Genomic DNA, 18,737 nt, shown 5'->3' on the forward strand with positions numbered 1-18,737 from the left:
TTGAGAGCTCGGCCAGGGATGCCATCAGGTCCAGGTGCCTTGCGTGTGTTCATCCGGTTGAGAGATCTCCACACGTCTGCCCTGGATATGACGGGGGGGCAGCGGTCCTCCTGGGCCTCTTCGATCTCCTCAGCCGGGGGGCTGCTCTCAAAGCGGGCGTAAAAAGTGTTCAGATCCTCTGGGAGAGATGCAGACACATCATCAGGACTGATGGTCTTAGCTTTGTAGTCCGTGATGGTTCTCAGTCCGGCCCACATGTTCCTGGTGTTGGAGCCCTTGTAGTGGGACTCCACTTTGTCCCTGTACAGTCTCTTAGCACTGCTAATAGCACTCCGGAGCGTGTACCTGGACTTCTTGTATTCCTCCAGATCCCCTGAGATGTAGCCAACGGTCCTTGCTTTGAGTTTAGCATGGACGTCACCATTAATCCAGGGCTTCTGATTTGGAAATGATCGTACAGAAATCCTGGGTACGACGTCATCGATGCATTTGCTGATTTAGCAGATGACCGCGTCCGTGTACGTGTTGATGTCATCATCCTGGAACACGCCCCACTCCGTCGTGCTGAAGCAGTCCTGAAGAGCCGAGTCTGATTGGTCGGACCACCGCTGAATGGTCCGAGTCACCGGTCTGTCACGCTTGAGTTTCTGCCTATAGGAAGGCAGCAGCAGAACTGAAACGTGATCTGATTTGCCGAAGGGGGGGGCGGGGGAGGGCCTTATACGCACCCCGGAAGGGAGTGTAAACATTGTCCAGCGTGTTCGCTCCGCGGGTCGGACAGCTGATGTGCTGATGGTATCTCGGCAGGACTTTCCTCATCTTGGCGTTGTTAAAATCCCCGGCCACAATAAACGCAGCCTCGGGCCGTGATGTCTCTGTCCTGTCGATAACCCCATGCAGCTCGTCCAGCGCCAGGTTGGTGTCGGCGTGTGGAGGAATGTACACAGCTGTGATGATGACCGATGTAAACTCCCGCGGGATGTAATAAGGCCGGCATCTGATCATGAGGTGCTCCAGGTCCGGAGAACAGCCCGAAGAAATAATCTCCACATCCGAGCACCACAGATTGTTCACCATGAAGCAGACACCTCCTCCCTTGCTCTTCCCCGAGTTAATTGTCCGATCCTGGCGGTGAATGGAGACCCCCTCGGGAACAATGGCGGAGTCCGGGATCGATGAGTCGAGCCAAGTCTCCGTGAAAAAAATCACGTTACAAAACTTGATGTCCCGTTGAAAAGCCATCCTGCTTCGAAGTACATCCAGCTTGTTATCCAGGGACTGAACATTAGCCAGAAGAATGCTTGGTAGAGGAGGCCGGTTCTCACGTTTCCTCAGCCGGACCAGGACGCCTGCTCGGGTCCCTCGTTTCCTTCGTCGTCGCCTCCGTGTTCCAGGTAACGCAGGTAACCAGCGCCATGGGTAGTCTCCTTTGTTTGTTGTTGGTGGCGGTGAAAAAGTGTTTTTTATCGTTAACCCGATGGAAAGAAGTTGTTCTCTATCATATGTGATGATAGGGCTCGCTTTACTGGTTGCACAATGCAAAATAAAGTACAATAAATAACAAAAAGATAGAAAAAAGAGCAAAGCTGTGGGAGAGCGCGAGACACAGCAGCCATCCTCGGCGCCATCTTGCATCAGTCCTTCACAGGAAAAGGTATCATGGTATTTGTCTGGATTACATGCAAAGGGTTTCATTGCTATGAAGACCAAAAACCCTAAGTCTGCTAAAACAATTGATGTATTTATGCTCACCAGTACACCACAACAAGACATAAAGTGTATAGAAATAACCTTGAATGATACGGAGCAGCGACAGGTTATTAGCATGTCAATGTTGTGTCTAACTGTGTATTTAAATCTTCACTTTTCCTTTTGATAACTGTACATGTGCTTCTAGTGCAGGATTGGGTGGATTCTTAACACTCACACATATAAAAGGAGCTCTGCGTTGTCGGCAGGATTCGAACCTGCGCGGGGAGACCCCAATGGATTTCTAGTCCATCGCCTTAACCACTCGGCCACGACAACTTATTTTATCATGGGTTTGTGTTGGACCGGACCATGGACATTCTACTTCAGGATGATGATGTGTACTTCCCAGGAAAAGGTATCATGTTACTTGTCTGGACTACATGCAAATGGTGTCATTGCCATGAAGACCTAAAAACCCAATTCTGCTAAAACACTTGATGTATTTATGCTCACCAGTACACCACAACAAAACATAAAGTGTATAGAAATAACCTTGAATGAAACAGAGCAATGACAGGTTATTAGCATGTCAATGTTAAACGGTGTTTATATACCACAATACCATGTTCACGGCATATATTGTAATATGTTTAAATTGACAGCCAGATGGCAGATAACACGATCACTTCTGTTCAAACATAAAAGTATACTGGAGATGCCGGGGATTGAACCCGGGGCCTCATACATGCAAAGCATGCGCTCTACCACTGAGCTACATCCCCTATATTAGGTGAACTACAGTGATAAATAAATCAACAAAAGGCAGAAAATGTGGACAGATAAATCATGGCATCAGCAAATCTAAGGCCATTTTCTCCACCGATTACTTACCCGTTCGGAGAGTGATTGTTATCTTAATGCTTACACATGTGCACTTTGCCCATTTCATAAACAACATCTATGGTACTCTATTCAATGTGAAGTTCTTTTAAATTAATATTTCCTTACAGCAACACTAAAGCCTGTTTCAAATATGAACTCCAGAAAATGTTCACATTACTGGGGCCGTAGTTTGTCCAGAGTTTGGACACTTTCAGAACAGAAAACCAGCCCACTTCATTGACCAAGATAGGAATTTGAAAAGGAAATGTCTTCAAACTGCCTACTTTCCTGAAAACCATACATAGAAAGTCATCCGTTTAGGACTGACAGAGGCACTCGTATCCTGGTGACTGAGTGAAGACAAACAGGTCTGCATCACAACTAGGGGGCAACGATTACAACAGACAGTGGGAGGAATATAGTGAAGGCCACATCACTACAATACTGGACACAGCTGTTGTGCTTTGGGTATCTAGCTTACTAAGCTATTGGTAAATTTCTGAGCAGAATTATACAAATATAATATATGTATGTGTATACTACATATAATGCATTTTGGCTTTAAGATGAAAAAATGTGCTTGAACTCCCAAATTAACGTATAAGCATATGATTAAGTTACAAAAATGTAACTAATAAAATTACATTGAATAAAGAAATTTGAAAAAGTAGGGATACTCAATTGGTTCTTTAAAAGAAAGGTTACAATTTCACAATTTATTACAAAAGGTATTAGTAAGTAAGTAAGTTTTATTTATAGAGCACATTTAAATACAGCATAAACTGACCAAAGTGCTGTACAATGACAATAAAAGGCAAATAATACAATATAACAATACAAATTGACCATAAGTCCTAATATCCAATAAAAAGTGCAAAAACATTCAATAACAGGACACCCCACATAGACAAGAACAGGGGGTGAACAGTTAGGGGGAAAGGAAGGCCAGGGAGTAAAAGTGGGTTTTTAGCCTAGACTTGAAGGCAGAAATGGAGGGGGCGCATCTAATGTCCTGAGGGAGCTGGTTCCACAGACGTGGAGCGGCGACAGCAAAGGCCCTGTCACCTTTCTGCTTGAGCCGTGAGCGTGGCACGTGCAGAAAACCTTTGCTAGAGGATCTTAGGGACCTTTGGACTGACTGGGGCTGTACAAGGTCAGTGATGTAGGCTGGGGCCAGCCCATTGAGTGCCTTAAAAACAAATAATAAAACTTTAAACTGTATCCTAAAATGAATGGGGAGCCAGTGCAAGGAGGCCAGAATGGGGGTGATGTGCTCACGCCTCTTGGTGCCAGTTAAAAGACGTGCAGCTGCATTTTGAACCAGCTGTAGACGTCTGAGTGAGGATTGGGGGAGGCCGAGGTAGAGGGAATTGCAATAATCCAGCCGTGATGTAATAAAGGCATGAATTACTATCTCCAGGTCTTTATGAGATAGGAAGGTTTTGAGGCGGGAAATCACTCTAAGTTGGTAGAAACTAGTTTTGACCACATTACTAATCTGTTTGTCAAGACAGAGTTCAGAGTCGAGGATGACACCCAGGTTTCTGGCGTAGGGTGTGACAAATGGAGTGAGGTAACCTAAATTATTTAGAGCAGAGCATCTTGCATTGGGGGGGCCAAAAATGATGACTTCTGTCTTGTCACCATTTAACTGGAGGAAGTTGTTGGCCATCCAGTTTCTGATGTCTTCAAGACAGACCAGGAGAGATTGGATGGAAATAACCCCTTTTTTTGAACTTCCATAACTTGCTATACTGCTTCGACTGTTATTTTCATAAATTTGGAAATGTATTATTTTTTAAAACATATTTTAGGTTTAATAGTTTTAATTTTAAGTTTTGTATTTTGGGGTTTATTAGTTTTTCAGAATTTGAGCTTTATCTCTGCACATAAATTCTAAATGAATTTCAAGTCTGTCGATAATGAAACAAATTTTTAAGCTAATGTTCGGGTTAAAAAGTTGCACAGTGTAACTTTAAGCTGGCATAGTAAAGACGAATTTCAGTCAACAAAAACCTGGAGATGCCGGGGATTGAACCCGGGGCCTCATACATGCAAAGCATGCGCTCTACCACTGAGCTACATCCCCACGTGGCCATTGTAACCACAAAAAGCCACTACATACTGCACATCAGTGAAAAGAGCAGACATAAACTGAAAATACACTACACGTGAGTGGAGAGATCATATATATATACACACTATGAACATGTAACCATTTCACTGATGATCACAACCAAGTCTGTATTGTAAACTAATAACATTTTCATCTTAAGAAAATATGCAAGAAGATCCTGAGTTACATGTCACCATGCAGCAAATGAATATCTGCAGTCTGTTACTACTACTGAAGGAACAGCAGCTGTTCATTGTTTACCAAGTAAAAACCTGAGCCTCAGTTATGTTTGAATGATCCTTCTGACGGTATATAAAGCAATAAGAAAGGCGCCACAAGATGGCAGTAGTAGACAATCATGTATGTGGGTGAGGCAAGGAATGTAAAGTTAGTTGCAGAATTCTACTTAACAATCATATTCCAGAACTAATCCTAACCTTTGAAGAGAGACTAATCTTTTTATCTGTTATTAAATGTATCTATAGGGTCCAGACTACCTATCTGCTCTCACAGATATGCACTACTTATAATGCCAGGTCACATTATATTCTGACATTATCTGTGTGACATCTGCACAATGTCACTTATTATTATTAATAATATATATATATTATTATTATTATCAATCATATGATGGATAATCATTTTCTGATTGATAAGCTATATATTGCCAGTCAACTCTTATTTGTGGAAATATCCTGTAAAATGGGCTTTTCTGATATATTGACCTTCATGACTTATATATCGTCACTATCCCCTCCACTTTACAAACAGTTTTCAGCAAATAGAGAATAATAGTGAAGAAAAAGTTAAAAACACATGCACAGTGCAACATGGTTCACAGAGTAAGAGTTCGACCTTGTGGTGTCTATACGGTAATACTGTAAACTGTCCTTGAGACATTGTGAGGGGGTCTTGATCTTGACCCATCAGCTCAAAAAGTAATAGTCCCACAAAGGTTAGTGTAAATCTGTCCATTTGTTGTTGAGTTGTTTTCATGACACACACATTCACAGAGTAGTGACAACTCTACCCTGCTTACAAGCTTTAAAAAAACGTAATATTTGCAATTCCACTAACAAAATGTTAATTTTGTGTGTCCATGTATAAACGTCATATGTATAATTTGTCTAAAGTCTGTTCGACAATATATAGAACAAGATGATCTGTTAATACAAATTACATTAATAAGTTGACATTTTCTAATTGTCTTTCCCCATTTTACTTAGATTATTTATCAGTTATGGAAACATTGTGAAAGAATTTCAGAACATGGCCTTCAGTTACTTGGAGTCACTCTTACCTCTTTCCAGCCAAGTGAAGCGAAGCGTTTCCACCAGAGCCACACCACGCAGCAACCTGCTAACGGTAGCTGGTTAGCTGCCAACGTTATCTGTTTAGAGTCTTGCGTCAGCTGGTTAGCGGCTAGCGTTAGCGGCTAAAACTAGCTAAAGATGTTGACTAGCTGACGTTGCGGGGAGCTACAACCTGCTAACATTAGCTTGCTGACCTTTCTCTGCACGGTGCTCACCTGTGGACCAGCTCCGGGTCTTGTCCATTCACTCCACGGGCTCCCGACTCCTCCTCCTTGTTTTCGGCTGTAAACTTATTTGCTTACTCACAGTTTCTTTACTTGCTGCCTCTTGAACTGCATGTTTGTGCGCAGGTCGGCACGAGGAGCACGTTGGAGCTTTTTCAGCACGGGACCTTTAGTGTTTTAGTGTATCGCCGCCTAGTGGTCACATTGTTTAATGTCACATCAGTTTCACTGGGTGAGAGTGAAAGGAAGTTATCAGTTTTTTCACCTTTTAACAGTAAAGACTTAGATCCATGATATTTGATTTTTATTATTAATATTAAATCTAGTATTAATGGTACATTACACATTATATTATATACATTTTGATATATGTCGTCATAAAGGGACAAGCTCATGTGTCAATAGCTGTGGACATGTTGGCTCAGTTCTATGTAGCTACTGCAGACTCAGGGTCTTGGTTTGATTTATTTATTTGATAGGGACAGAGCATGTTAATGAACATCAGTTTAAAAAACTTAAGTTAGTAAAAAAATACTCAATATGTGAGAGAATCATTGTATTTTAAAACACCTAAGCAGCAGTAAAATGTTTGCACACTTTTTGTTTTATGTACCACTGTCTCACTCTTATGTACAAAAGATGATCTTACTTGCCATGTATAATTCATCCTGTGTGTCACACAAATCATCCTGTGTGTACAGAATGTTCATACTCAGCATTTTCTTATATATGTAATTTTTCTTACTTCTTTTTTAATTCAATTTTTTTTAATTTAACTTTTAAATAATTTATTCCTATCCTATTGTCCTTTTAATATTTATTTATTCTCCCGTCTGCCTTATTCTGACCTGCTGCTTTAACGAGTGAATTTCCCTGATGTGTGCATAAATAAAGTTCTATACAATCTAATTTAATCTAATTGCTTAAAAAAGTTGCAAATAAAAGTTAACAATGTTATACACCTTTTTTTTCACATAACGTAGAGTCCGATGTGACTTCGGGATTCTATACCAATTTCAATCTCTTCACCAGAAACACTTTAGAACGAGTTAACTTTACTGGTTGTTTTATACAGACTGTGCATGTACACATTAGTAACACCTATGTTCTTCTTATATGGTGACGTGTATCATAAAACCTTCACAGTCAAGTTACATTTCACCCCTATGTCTAGTTTTTGCTGTACATGCATTGTTGATTTGGTTAGGAAGCAGAGGATCAGACCATTAGGCCTAAAAGGGACATTACGTTGTCGGCAGGATTCGAACCTGCGCGGGGAGACCCCAATGGATTTCTAGTCCATCGCCTTAACCACTCGGCCACGACAACTGTTTTTGTGTATATTTGTCTGTATTATCTAGAAACATGGGCATAGTTGTTGATACCGGCACCCTGAAAGACTTGTAGAGTGCAAATACTACGGCAGTCAGTAAAATTGGGAAGCAACTTAAACAAGCAGCCTGTAAAAAGCAGTCGACAAGTTGTCTCAATTCCATGTAGCTGCTGCAGGTATTGTGAATGCTGGACAGCTGCCACTGTCAAAGATTATTAGCACACTTTAATATAATGGAGGCATCATTATTTAGTAACATCTCGCATGACAAAGTCAAAGAGCTTCATTAACAGACCGTTCTTTAGAGGAAATTTATTCTTGAAACCTTTTCAGCAGTTTTTATGGAAATTCTGACATTCACCAATGTTTACTTATCTGGGATATGTTCTTATGTAAGAACAGAGCAAACATACACACACTTGACACTTAACCCTTTTCTGTATTTGGTTCTTCATGTGATGTAGAGTTTTCACAAGTACTTTCTCATGAGCAAATTTAAGACAAAACCTAAGAAGATATTGAAGAATGAGGTCCAAAGTGTATCCAGAGGAAATATTTGTATTTTGTTTATGTTCTTTGCACATTGGGCAGGAGCAGGATGGCTCCACTGCCTATGACGTAGTTCCTCAGTGTTACACAATTTGTCCCTCCACAAGATGTTAGAGCTCAGTGTGTGTCGGCTCGCTGCAGAGATCCAGCTGTTGGTAAAACCACTGTTGTCTTTCCACAGAAGAATTTGACAGAATGTTTCCAGCATCTCAATGAGAGAGGGGTCGAGGGGCCTGAGGTGGATCACATCCAACCCAATGTAACTGACATCATCATTCTTCCCCTCCACCCTGTCTCTCACATGGGGCCAAAAAGCAGAAACCGTTTTTTGTCTTAGTTTGGTCTCCTTCATGGCTAGCATGTTGCTCTGTTAAGGAGAAGGAGGTGTTTTTTTTGTCTTGGCTGCCTGCATAGTGAGGGTAACATCTGGCAAAGATCGAATGAAGAAAACCAAGGACAGAGTAGTTTTCTGGAATGAAAACTACACAAAAACAACCCCACCAGAAATGACATTGCAAACTGATTTGCACAGAGCGTTTTGGCAGCGCGGACTGAAAAACATTACCTCACTTTGGGAAAGTACGCCCAGATGAGCAACACGGACGCCTGGTCAGCTGAGAAACTTTACAAAAACACACCGTATGTGTACTGAGAGCAGCACTCCTGAAAGATCAGAATGTGGTCCTGCACAGTCAGCGGCTGTTTTGTAAGAGCCTTCCCTTTTGTTTCTTCGCCTCATTAAATATGTAAATTACCAAATGGCAACAGAGAGGAAACTTCTGTCTTTAATTATTCAGTGTGGTAGTGGGCCACAGACAGCACTGGGCCTCCCAGCCATTCACCACTGGCTTGACCATGAATTATGGATGAACTGGGGAGACCTTATCGTGGCAGCAGCGTCTGTTTAGAGAGATGGATAACTCAGGTTTGTCCTGTCAAAACACCATATCTCAAACTTTATATACTAATCTGAAAACTCAAATACAGTTCACTCTGCTGAGTTTTCCTGTTGCTCTTGTACACGTCTGCTGCAGTTTCAGTCCATGCATACATGTTGGTGCTCGAGGACTTTCCCCATAAAGAAAATATTGTGGTTCCCCAACACTATAAGTAATAGTTTTGTAAATCAACGTGCATGACTCTTATTCCCAAACGACTCACATCCTCCCATAACCACATAAGAGCCCCAGTCTGGAAAAAGGAAAATGTCATGTTATTGCGTTTGAGTCATGTGGTGCTGCAATAGTACATTTCTCATCGCTGAGGTTTTATTCCATGAAGTAAAGACACTTTTACCAATTTAACCGACATGAGCAAACACTTTGAGCTATATATGCCTATTTTAAACATATATGATGTAATTTTCCATATTCACATTATCATGAATGTGTCAAATAAAACAAAACTTTATTTTGATGTGGTCATGCTCAGTGTACATTTATATATGGACAAAACATGTTACTCAATCGTGAAAAAATTCTAGATACGACAACTCAGCTCATTAATTTACTTGCAATTCATTCTTTCTGCCATTCCAGGAATGTGGATTTTGTCAGAATTATATCAGCTTCCCAGTTTATGGTAAAATAATGAAAAATAAAACAACAAGAAATAAAGCAGATTTTATTAAAGGAAAGTTTGAAATTATACATTATAGTATATAATACAGCAGGACTTAATAGCATTTTATGTTAAAAATAAGATTATTTTAAGATTACATTGAATTCTTTCACAAATTCATGAGAACATGTTGATGAATTGTTGTTATTATATGATTATTTATTTTTCAGCCATATTTATTTGATATTGAACACTTTGGGTGTCCGTCTACATGTCATGGCTTGATCATAAAAAGCAAAAATATCCTGGAAAGAAATGCTGCCATCTTGCAGGTTTGAACCCAGAGTCTGCAGAGTAGTGGTCGGGGCATGGAGACACAGGATCAGGGTCCTCTTGTTTGTTCCATGTTCCAGCCACTAACATAGAGGATGTGGGGTTCATGACCTAAACTGCCGCCAGCCACCAGGGGGCATTTGAAATGCTTTGGCCTTATTTTGAGGAGCTGTCATGTACAACTTTATATACAATCTACAGTCTTGATTCGTTTGGCCTTGTGTCTGCTTGATGTCCAGCACAGAATGCTGTTGATTGCCCCCTGCCACATTCTACAACTCACTGCCCACACACACCTACTCTCTGCTACACTGACACTGAACTAATCCAAAGGAATTCTTCATACCAGTGTCCACACTGTATATGCAGCATGTACAGTAGATCACTGTTGATAGGTCATGTGTTCATGTCACGTGTTCATGTGGGTTGTGCATTGGATATGGAGCCACGCTGACCACAAGCATACTCCTCCAGTTGTGTGGTCATTAGACTTGGACTCGACTTCTTTCCACATAACTGGCCAATGACTGGTTTGACAGGCTGAGCCGTCCTCAGGTTGATCATATGACCTATCCCTGTCTGTAGCTGCACTCGAGAGACAACTCACATGAAGCTCTGATGCTCAGAAAAAACCTCTGATCCGGTTAAATGAACTTCATTTAAGTAAAGATAAGTAGATGCAAACCAAAACATTTCATTTGACGATATGATAATGCATAACATACTTTGAACATTTGAAAGAACAAGAGACAAGAATAGTGTTTCTCTTTATAATTTGACTTTTTAACTACTGCAAGATCCAAATATTGTCTGAGTCTGGCTGTAAAATGTTAGTTGAGTCGCAACAAAGTTACAATGACAACCATGTGCTCTTCCAGTATCGTGTGAAACAGACCAGTTATAGGCAGGTAATCCTCCCTAATAATCCTCAGACCAATTTTTACGAGTCACAGGCTAAAATGGAGCCCAGTTTGTGTGGAAGGTTTCAAATACCTAATCACATATCACACAAAGAGTTAAACTGAAATAAGTTACACACACTGTCATGTGTAATTCCTTGTTATCTTCACATAGGAGATTATGTTTTACGCAGCAGGAAAATGCAAAAACTATTCTGAGTTCCATGAGATGTTGTGGAGGGCTGGGGTATAACCAAAGAAGGAATCTATTTTGGTGTGGATTCGGATCAGTGGGCGAACCCAGAAACTCTTTATCCCCTGTCTTTAACAATACGAGATATGGCATTTATTCAACATTTTCTTTGGCAATAATTCATGGATCCGACATGTTTAGGGGATTCATATTATTGAGGGTGTGTAATCCAGATCCAAATAAAATTCAGAATCAAGGTTATGCCCTTGACTGAGTGCCAGTCTAGTTATATATACATTTAGTATGCATTTAGCCTAATGAAAATCTCATAATTGAGTTACCAAAGAAATGAATAGATAAATAACTGCCCATTTAACATGTTTGTCATCGAATTCTGACAGTAAATTCATAAATAAAAAGATGACAATTCAATTTCAGCCTATTTCATTGTGTCATTTGTCTTCATTTAAGCATTGTATATGGCGCAGTAACTGAGATTGGCATCAGCTTCCCCCTGCAGCCATCACAGGATAAGCGGTATAGATAATGGATGGAAAGATTTATATTACTGTGTAACACTACAAGCTGGATGTTAAGTGATGGCAGCAGTTAAAGGGCACCACACGTCTATGAAACTCTTTCCTGACATCTTTCACCGCATATGGCTTCTAATTATTAAATTAAAGAACTAACTGTTGCTATGTGTCTGCTGAGGAAAAACGAGTCTCATGCAAACAGAATGTTTGAACCTTCATCACAGGCAGAGTGAACAGTTGAAGAAATGCCAGCTGGTCACACATGAGTGGAAAGGGCAGCTCCACAACTGGCATGTGTGGTGACAGAGGGGAGAACGAGGAGAAGATGGATAGATAGATTGAAGAGGAGGTGGGAGGTATTGCCCCTAAATCCCCCTGACAGCAAGAGTGGACAAGGGTGAGATGATTGTGGCGTTCGGACCACCCTGGATCTGGCAACCCATCAGACACAGAGTCAGCATCAGAGAGGCAGGGCCGCCGCTGGGTTGCTGACAAGATCTGACAGAGCAGCTGAGGAGCCACAGTGGTTGGATTTGTGTGGACCGCTGCCCGTTTGACAAAATACACACAGAGACCCACACATACACCACACACTTGTCCTGTCTATAGTTGTGAGGACACTCATTGGCATAATGCAATCCCTAACCCCCCCCCCCACACACACACACACACACACACACACACACACACACACACACACACACACACACACACACACACACACACACACACACACACACACACACACACACTGGCCTATACCAACACATACAGACAGAGGAGACATTTTCTGACTCACACTAAGCAACTGCAACACTAACAAACACACAAAACAGTTTCAAAATACAAACAAACCTACACATACTTGCAGAATAAGTCATTCATGCATGAACAACCTGAGTCTGGCTCCAGACCTTTTGCACTGCAGTCCACATCTTTGATTTTGTCAGTGATTTGAATATGTATCCTGCTGTTTCTTTGGTCAGACAAACACTTGAGCCAGTCACAGTTCCAGTAAGCAAGCTCCAGTTTATATTTTTGTAGATTCAGCACTTTGTGTAACATACTGTCATGCACTCTCACACTATACTGAGACATGTTATATTCTATAATAAAATGCAGCTTTAAATTAACATCCCAGCATTCCAGGACTTATATTGTTTGCGTCTTATTGGCTTAGACCGAAATAAGAACTCCTTCCTAACAGCTAACATGAGCAGAATGTCAAAATGAATAACAGACAGGATTATCAGTCTGATACAAATCCACTCATTGTATTGTTGTATAACTCTAACCCTTGCATGCCCAAAAGTGAATTAACCTACCCCATGAAAATGTTACAAAAGAGAAAAGGCCTCACTTTACATTATTGTGTTATCTCAAGTTTGGTTCTCACAACTATAGGAACACCAGACAACCCATTCATACACACACTGATTGCATCATCGGCTCATACAGCCATCTCTCACTCGTGTTTCCACCCCTCTTTTCCTGTTCTCGTCCTGTTCCCCCCTCCATTCCTCCATGTTTTCTCTCGTCCTCTGTCTCTTGCGTGCAAAGACTTCCATCAAACACAAGCCTGACTTGTACCCAACAAGCAGATTGTTTTCTCTTCTCTCCCTCTAATCTGCATAGCCCGCTGAGCTGCTGCATTATTTATATGTTTGTCATTATTCTTGTTTTGGGCTGCAGGAACACGTGCTTTCCCAAATATTGTGCATTTCTCCATGCGACTTTGTGCTGGCAGGAGGAATCTGCGAGGTGTGGTTGGATGGATACTGATACACTGTGGCGTGTCTGAAGTGCTGCAAAGGTTGTGTATGATGCAGACACAGTTAATTAATGCCATACACCCATTTGTATTAGATCATACTTGTAACTATATGTAGCTGCATCACATTAGGTCCCAAAAATGCTGTTAAAAGACAAAAAGCAACTCATTCTTTTGTTTATTTGTTTGTTGTTTTCATCCACCCTGGTTTATTTGTGATTATATCTATTGTGGTTTTAAAATGTATTAACTGCTGAAAGATATGAGTATGTTACCTTCAACAATCACTGCACAAAGGCCTATGATTTACCCACGGTCTAAACTGGCTCATGTAATTTGTTGTTATTTTACAGTGATCAGCAGCAGATGTGAATATCTTATTGGTTGGCCTCAGCACAGGTCCCGGTAATCTTAGAATAACAACCTGGGGGGGAAAAACTGAAATATATTTTCTTTATTTCAATAGCACACGGTGCTTGCACCTGTTTTCCATTTCTACACCCAAGAAAAGACAGCAGCCTTAGAATACCATGTGTGCGAGGTCACATGGTGTTGTTCATGACTATAGAACATTCTTCTGTTAGATAGATAGATAGATAGATAGATAGATAGATAGATAGATAGATAGATAGATAGATAGATAGATAGATAGATAGATAGATAGATAGATAGATAGATAGATAGATAGATAGATAGATAGATAGATAGATAGATAGATAGATAGATAGATAGATAGATAGATAGATAGATAGATAGATAGATAGATAGATAGATAGATAGATAGATAGATAGATAGATAGATAGATAGATAGATAGATAGATAGATAGATAGATAGATAGATAGATAGATAGATAGATAGATAGATAGATAGATAGATAGATAGATGAAAATATAGATGTTTTGAACATAAGCAAATAAATACATTTAACAAAATATATAGGCTTATTTATGCTCCTGCATGCATGCAAATTGAAAAAGTGCTTAGGTCCAGCATAGACTTTGTCTTATCCTCTGCTGACACAATTAGCTTGAACCTTTTCCAGAGTGCAGCAGCGTCCCCCAGACAGACAGAGCTGTTACCCAAGGCTTCTGAAAGCATGCACGGTTAATTAGACAGGATTTTATATGTGGGAGAAATTTATGGGGTCAGTCTGGAATTAAATGTTACCAGCAAGGATAACATCCATTCTGGGATAGGTCAACACACTTACACGCGCACACAAACACACACAGGCCCTTCCCTTCGAGCCACCCCTAAAAAAAAAAGGCAATTGTCTTTGTAACATTCAAGAGGATATCATACATGTTTCAAGTGATGTAGGACTTATAATCTTTATTTATCTGATTTATATATGGATTAATGCATTTAGACTTTATTTATTCAGTTAGCTTCACATAGGGTCCCTTTTTAAAGCACCAGTGAAGTTCCATATATTACCTCCATCACATGTTGTAATAGTTTAAAACACATTGATTTGTCAAGACCTCAAATTATCTGGTCAGCTTATCTCCAATAGTTTGTCCTCGGGGTGCACAGACCCCTGGTGAGGGAATGGTAAATGACAGCTGTGGGAAAGTAAACGGAGAAAATGTAGTTTTCCTCTTCTCCTTCTTAAACCTCAGGCGGCCTTCACCCTGCGAGTGGGGCAAAGTTCGAATCCGAGCAGAGTGCTGTGCAATCAAAGCGATTCTGCTGTCCAAAATTATACTCATTAAAGTACCTTGTCGGCCCTGGATAACATCTCATTTAGTCATCTTGGCCCTCCACTGTAATTAAAACACAAGTAATAGATTGCAGTGGGTGAGGATTCTCAAGCACTTTAATGGTGCATCGTGACAAGTCTGCAATTTTCAGCAGGCAAATTTTCTCTCAGGTCATTTTCTGCTGTGATGGACTCCATCGTTAGGCACATGGACGACGATGATGATGATGAAGGTTTTTTCCAGATTGTTTTTCTCTCATGTCTATTTCTCTCGGATGGCCATTATGAGCACTTACTGGCAAGCACCGTATCTTTCTCATCAACATAAACAAACGACGCTGCAACTCATAACTGCAAAATACAATTAAAAGTAAAGACAGGGAAAACATTTTCAGTCGTGCAGAATAGAATAGAATTCAATCCAGTCTCGTCCAGCGATAAACAGAACAATGGAATAAAAGAGGTCTTGTTAGTGGTGCCTTTGCTGCCAGAGTACACTGTTAGTTTGACCTCATTACTGGGGTTTCATACTCGCAACAGTCAACGAGGCGCACGGTTAAATGCCCTCTACAGACACGACAACCCTGTACAAACAATGCACACTCATTTGGCATGCAAAAATGAGACAGACCCCAAATGAGCTATTGCTCCGAAACATCGTTAAGTTCAAAATATCACTTAATTTGGGGAAGAAATAAAAAGTAGTGGGAGGAGTGTTTGCATTTAAGGCAACTTTCATGATCTAATCTTTACCTGCCACGTTGCTCGCCAGTATTATTGTGTTGATAGATGATCATCCAGGCAAAGTTTGTGCTTGATTGTTGTAACCTCAACAACAGTTAAAAATACTTTAAACAAACACAGGCATGTTAAATTCATGGTCCAAAATGTAATGGGCAAAAAGTATAATGGGCAGATTGCAGTTAAATTTAATGAGCACAATTTTATGTTCATTGCATTCTATTTAGGAAACTTCATGAGCCCCACTCTAGCAAAATAACTTGCAGTGTACACTCACACAATCACAACCCAAACAATGGCAAACTCTAGAATACGTCCCCTTCTCACTCAGGTTCTGGTCCAGGCTTTGGTCATCTCACGCCTAGACTACTGAAACTCCCTCCTGGCAGGTCTACCTGCTAGTGCCATCCGACCTCTGCAGCTGATCCATAATGCAGCAGCTCGACTGGTCTTTAACCTACCTTAGTTCACTCACACATCTCCGTTGTTCTTGCACTGCATCTGACAATCGGCTTGTTGCTCACTTGTTGTTTACTTTCTTGATTCTTGTTGTTCTGGGTTTGTACCCTCATGGTTGAATGCACTTATTGTAAGTCGCTTAGGATAAAAGCGTCAGCTAAATAAAATTTAAAAAATCCTTGTTTCCTGCATCTGTTGCTTTTCACCAAAAATCCAATTCAATTCTGAGGTGTCATAAATATATATGTATGATAAAAAGCTACATCAAAAAAAATATTTGTATCTGATAATGCTGAAAGGTCAAGCTTAAAGTACTTCAGGTGGAAATCTTCAGTGGGGGGTATCCCTATCACAGGCCGTTGACTTCTAACTCTTCTGCTTTGACTCACTTGATGATGCTCTTCAGATGGCCTTCACTCAGCCTGTCTGTTTCACGTAATGTTCCAGAGCCTTGAGACTTGCCCCAGCTCCTCCATTAGATGTCAAACCCATGTGTGCAACGTAACAACCTCAAAGGCCGCTGCTGGAGCCAGATGTGCTTCTCGTGCATCCAGCTCCAAATGGAATTGTCATCAATCCACTTCTGCAGCGCTGGACAACCTGGTCCTGTTTAGAAAGCGCAGTGGACTGTATGTTTGTCAGACCGAAGGAGAAACAACGTGGATCTAATGATACGCTTTCCCACAGACGAGAAAGTCAAATTAACATAACATTTGCCTTCATCTTACTCCAAGGAACCATTATGGAGTAGCTGACCAAATGTTGACAGTGTGGTGTAATGCATGCATATAGTGCAGTGCTCAGCACATACACACACAAATCCAATGGCTTGAAATGTAATATGCCACAAGGGGAAAGAGAAGAAAAGTTAGTGTAATAGCATAAGAAGACTCCACAAGGTCCAGAACGTACTTAGACCATTAAGTAAAAGGGGAAAAGTGGAGGAGAGAGAAACCTCAACCTGCAATAATAATTGTTCAATATTAACAATAGATTCCGTAACTATGTGTAATGTGAAAGATGTAACATGAAACAATTCTGCAGTACCACTAAGCTATAAGAACGATTTGTGCCTGTGGGCTCTGCTAAAAAGCTTAACTCAATCCACTGTACATTATACCTGCCCAGTACCAAACTACAGACAGACAAGGTTTGCTACGAGCTGGTGAACTGAACATTCAACATTCAGCAACTGAGGAGCCAGATGTTTCCCTCAGGAGTCGACGCAGACTTGCATTCACATGGCCTGAGATGTCCAAGCTACTAAAGCCAAGGTTAATGCTGCTCCATCAGAGTCCTGCACACGTCAATTTTTGCAAACCTGCACCCTCCTGCACCTGCAAAGCTCAGAAATAGCGATGACACGTCAAAGGTTACACCATATGATTTCACAATGAAACCAATCCTTGCTGCTGACTAGGTTTCACATAGGCTGATTTAGAGGTTAAAAAAACAGCACAATCATTTTGATTTCTGATTTCTCCAGAAAGAAAACAATACAGAACTTTTCAGTCACTTGCCACCAGCATTTTGTCCGTTTTTTCCATGCCCATGAATTTATATAAATGTATTATTTGCCAGTTATGCAATCTGCTGAATGTCGCTGACAGAACCAACACCGACTGAGGGGGAGACAAAGACGTGGATCAGAAATATCTCAATGAAGCACAGACAGGAGGTAAATGATGCCAGGGGAGGTACTGCAGACAAGATGGTGGCCCTCAATCAAGATTATGAGTAAAATGCAGGAGTCAGTAAGCCTCAATAGATGGATGTGTTCTCTCTTTCTTTCTTTCTTTCTTTCTTTCTTCCTCTGAGAGCAGCCTAATTTGTTCTTAATGCTCTCTTTACAAATAACATTTAATTACACAAGAAGTGGAATATAACAGGCAATCATGTCAGGGTTCAACCTTGTTTCCTAGAATTTGTTTATATTGCTTCTTTTTCCCAATTATAATTTGAAAGGACACATTCTTGGAGCCTCTAACGTATGGCAAACTATGACGGCATGGATTTCCTTCTTAAGGAAGGAAGTGGGTCATCAACTTACTGCACAGCCCACAAGATGTAAAGCGGTGGTTGGTTTGATGGTAGGCACAGAGCAGGATTTTCACATCAGACATCAGAGTTTAACTCCTCCGTGTGGTCAGGTTTAGGTAATAAAAGCTCTTTGGTTAATGATTCAACGTGGTTTGTGTATGAAGTAAACATGTGTCTCATGCTTTAAGTCATTCTTTAAAAGCCGTTTCATTATTCAAAGAAGACCACAATGTTACTCTAACCTCGATCAAGTGCTGTGGGTGCCTAAGTTTAGATATAGCTTTTATTATTATTTGGTAGCTTTGAGCAGATACTGTATCAAAAGAAAATAATCATATGTTGCAACCTATTATGACATGGCAAAGCTATTAGTAAATAATATTATCTCA

At 40.6% G+C, this 18,737-nt stretch overlaps 4 non-coding genes across 4 annotated transcripts; all 4 read right to left on the reverse strand.

Moving 5' to 3' along the window:
• Positions 1-1,946: 1,946 nt before the first annotated feature.
• trnas-aga (transfer RNA serine (anticodon AGA)) lies at positions 1,947-2,028 on the reverse strand. Its single transcript has one exon. It is a non-coding gene; the product is annotated as a tRNA-Ser (tRNA).
• Positions 2,029-2,402: 374 nt separating this feature from the next.
• Positions 2,403-2,474, reverse strand: trnaa-ugc (transfer RNA alanine (anticodon UGC)). Its single transcript has one exon. It is a non-coding gene; the product is annotated as a tRNA-Ala (tRNA).
• Positions 2,475-4,591: 2,117 nt separating this feature from the next.
• Positions 4,592-4,663, reverse strand: trnaa-ugc (transfer RNA alanine (anticodon UGC)). Its single transcript has one exon. It is a non-coding gene; the product is annotated as a tRNA-Ala (tRNA).
• A 2,814-nt stretch (positions 4,664-7,477) lies between these two features.
• trnas-aga (transfer RNA serine (anticodon AGA)) lies at positions 7,478-7,559 on the reverse strand. Its single transcript has one exon. It is a non-coding gene; the product is annotated as a tRNA-Ser (tRNA).
• Between the last annotated feature and the right edge of the window lie 11,178 nt (positions 7,560-18,737).

Source organism: Limanda limanda, chromosome 20, assembly GCF_963576545.1.
Source record: "Limanda limanda chromosome 20, fLimLim1.1, whole genome shotgun sequence".
Classification (NCBI taxonomy): domain Eukaryota; kingdom Metazoa; phylum Chordata; class Actinopteri; order Pleuronectiformes; family Pleuronectidae; genus Limanda; species Limanda limanda.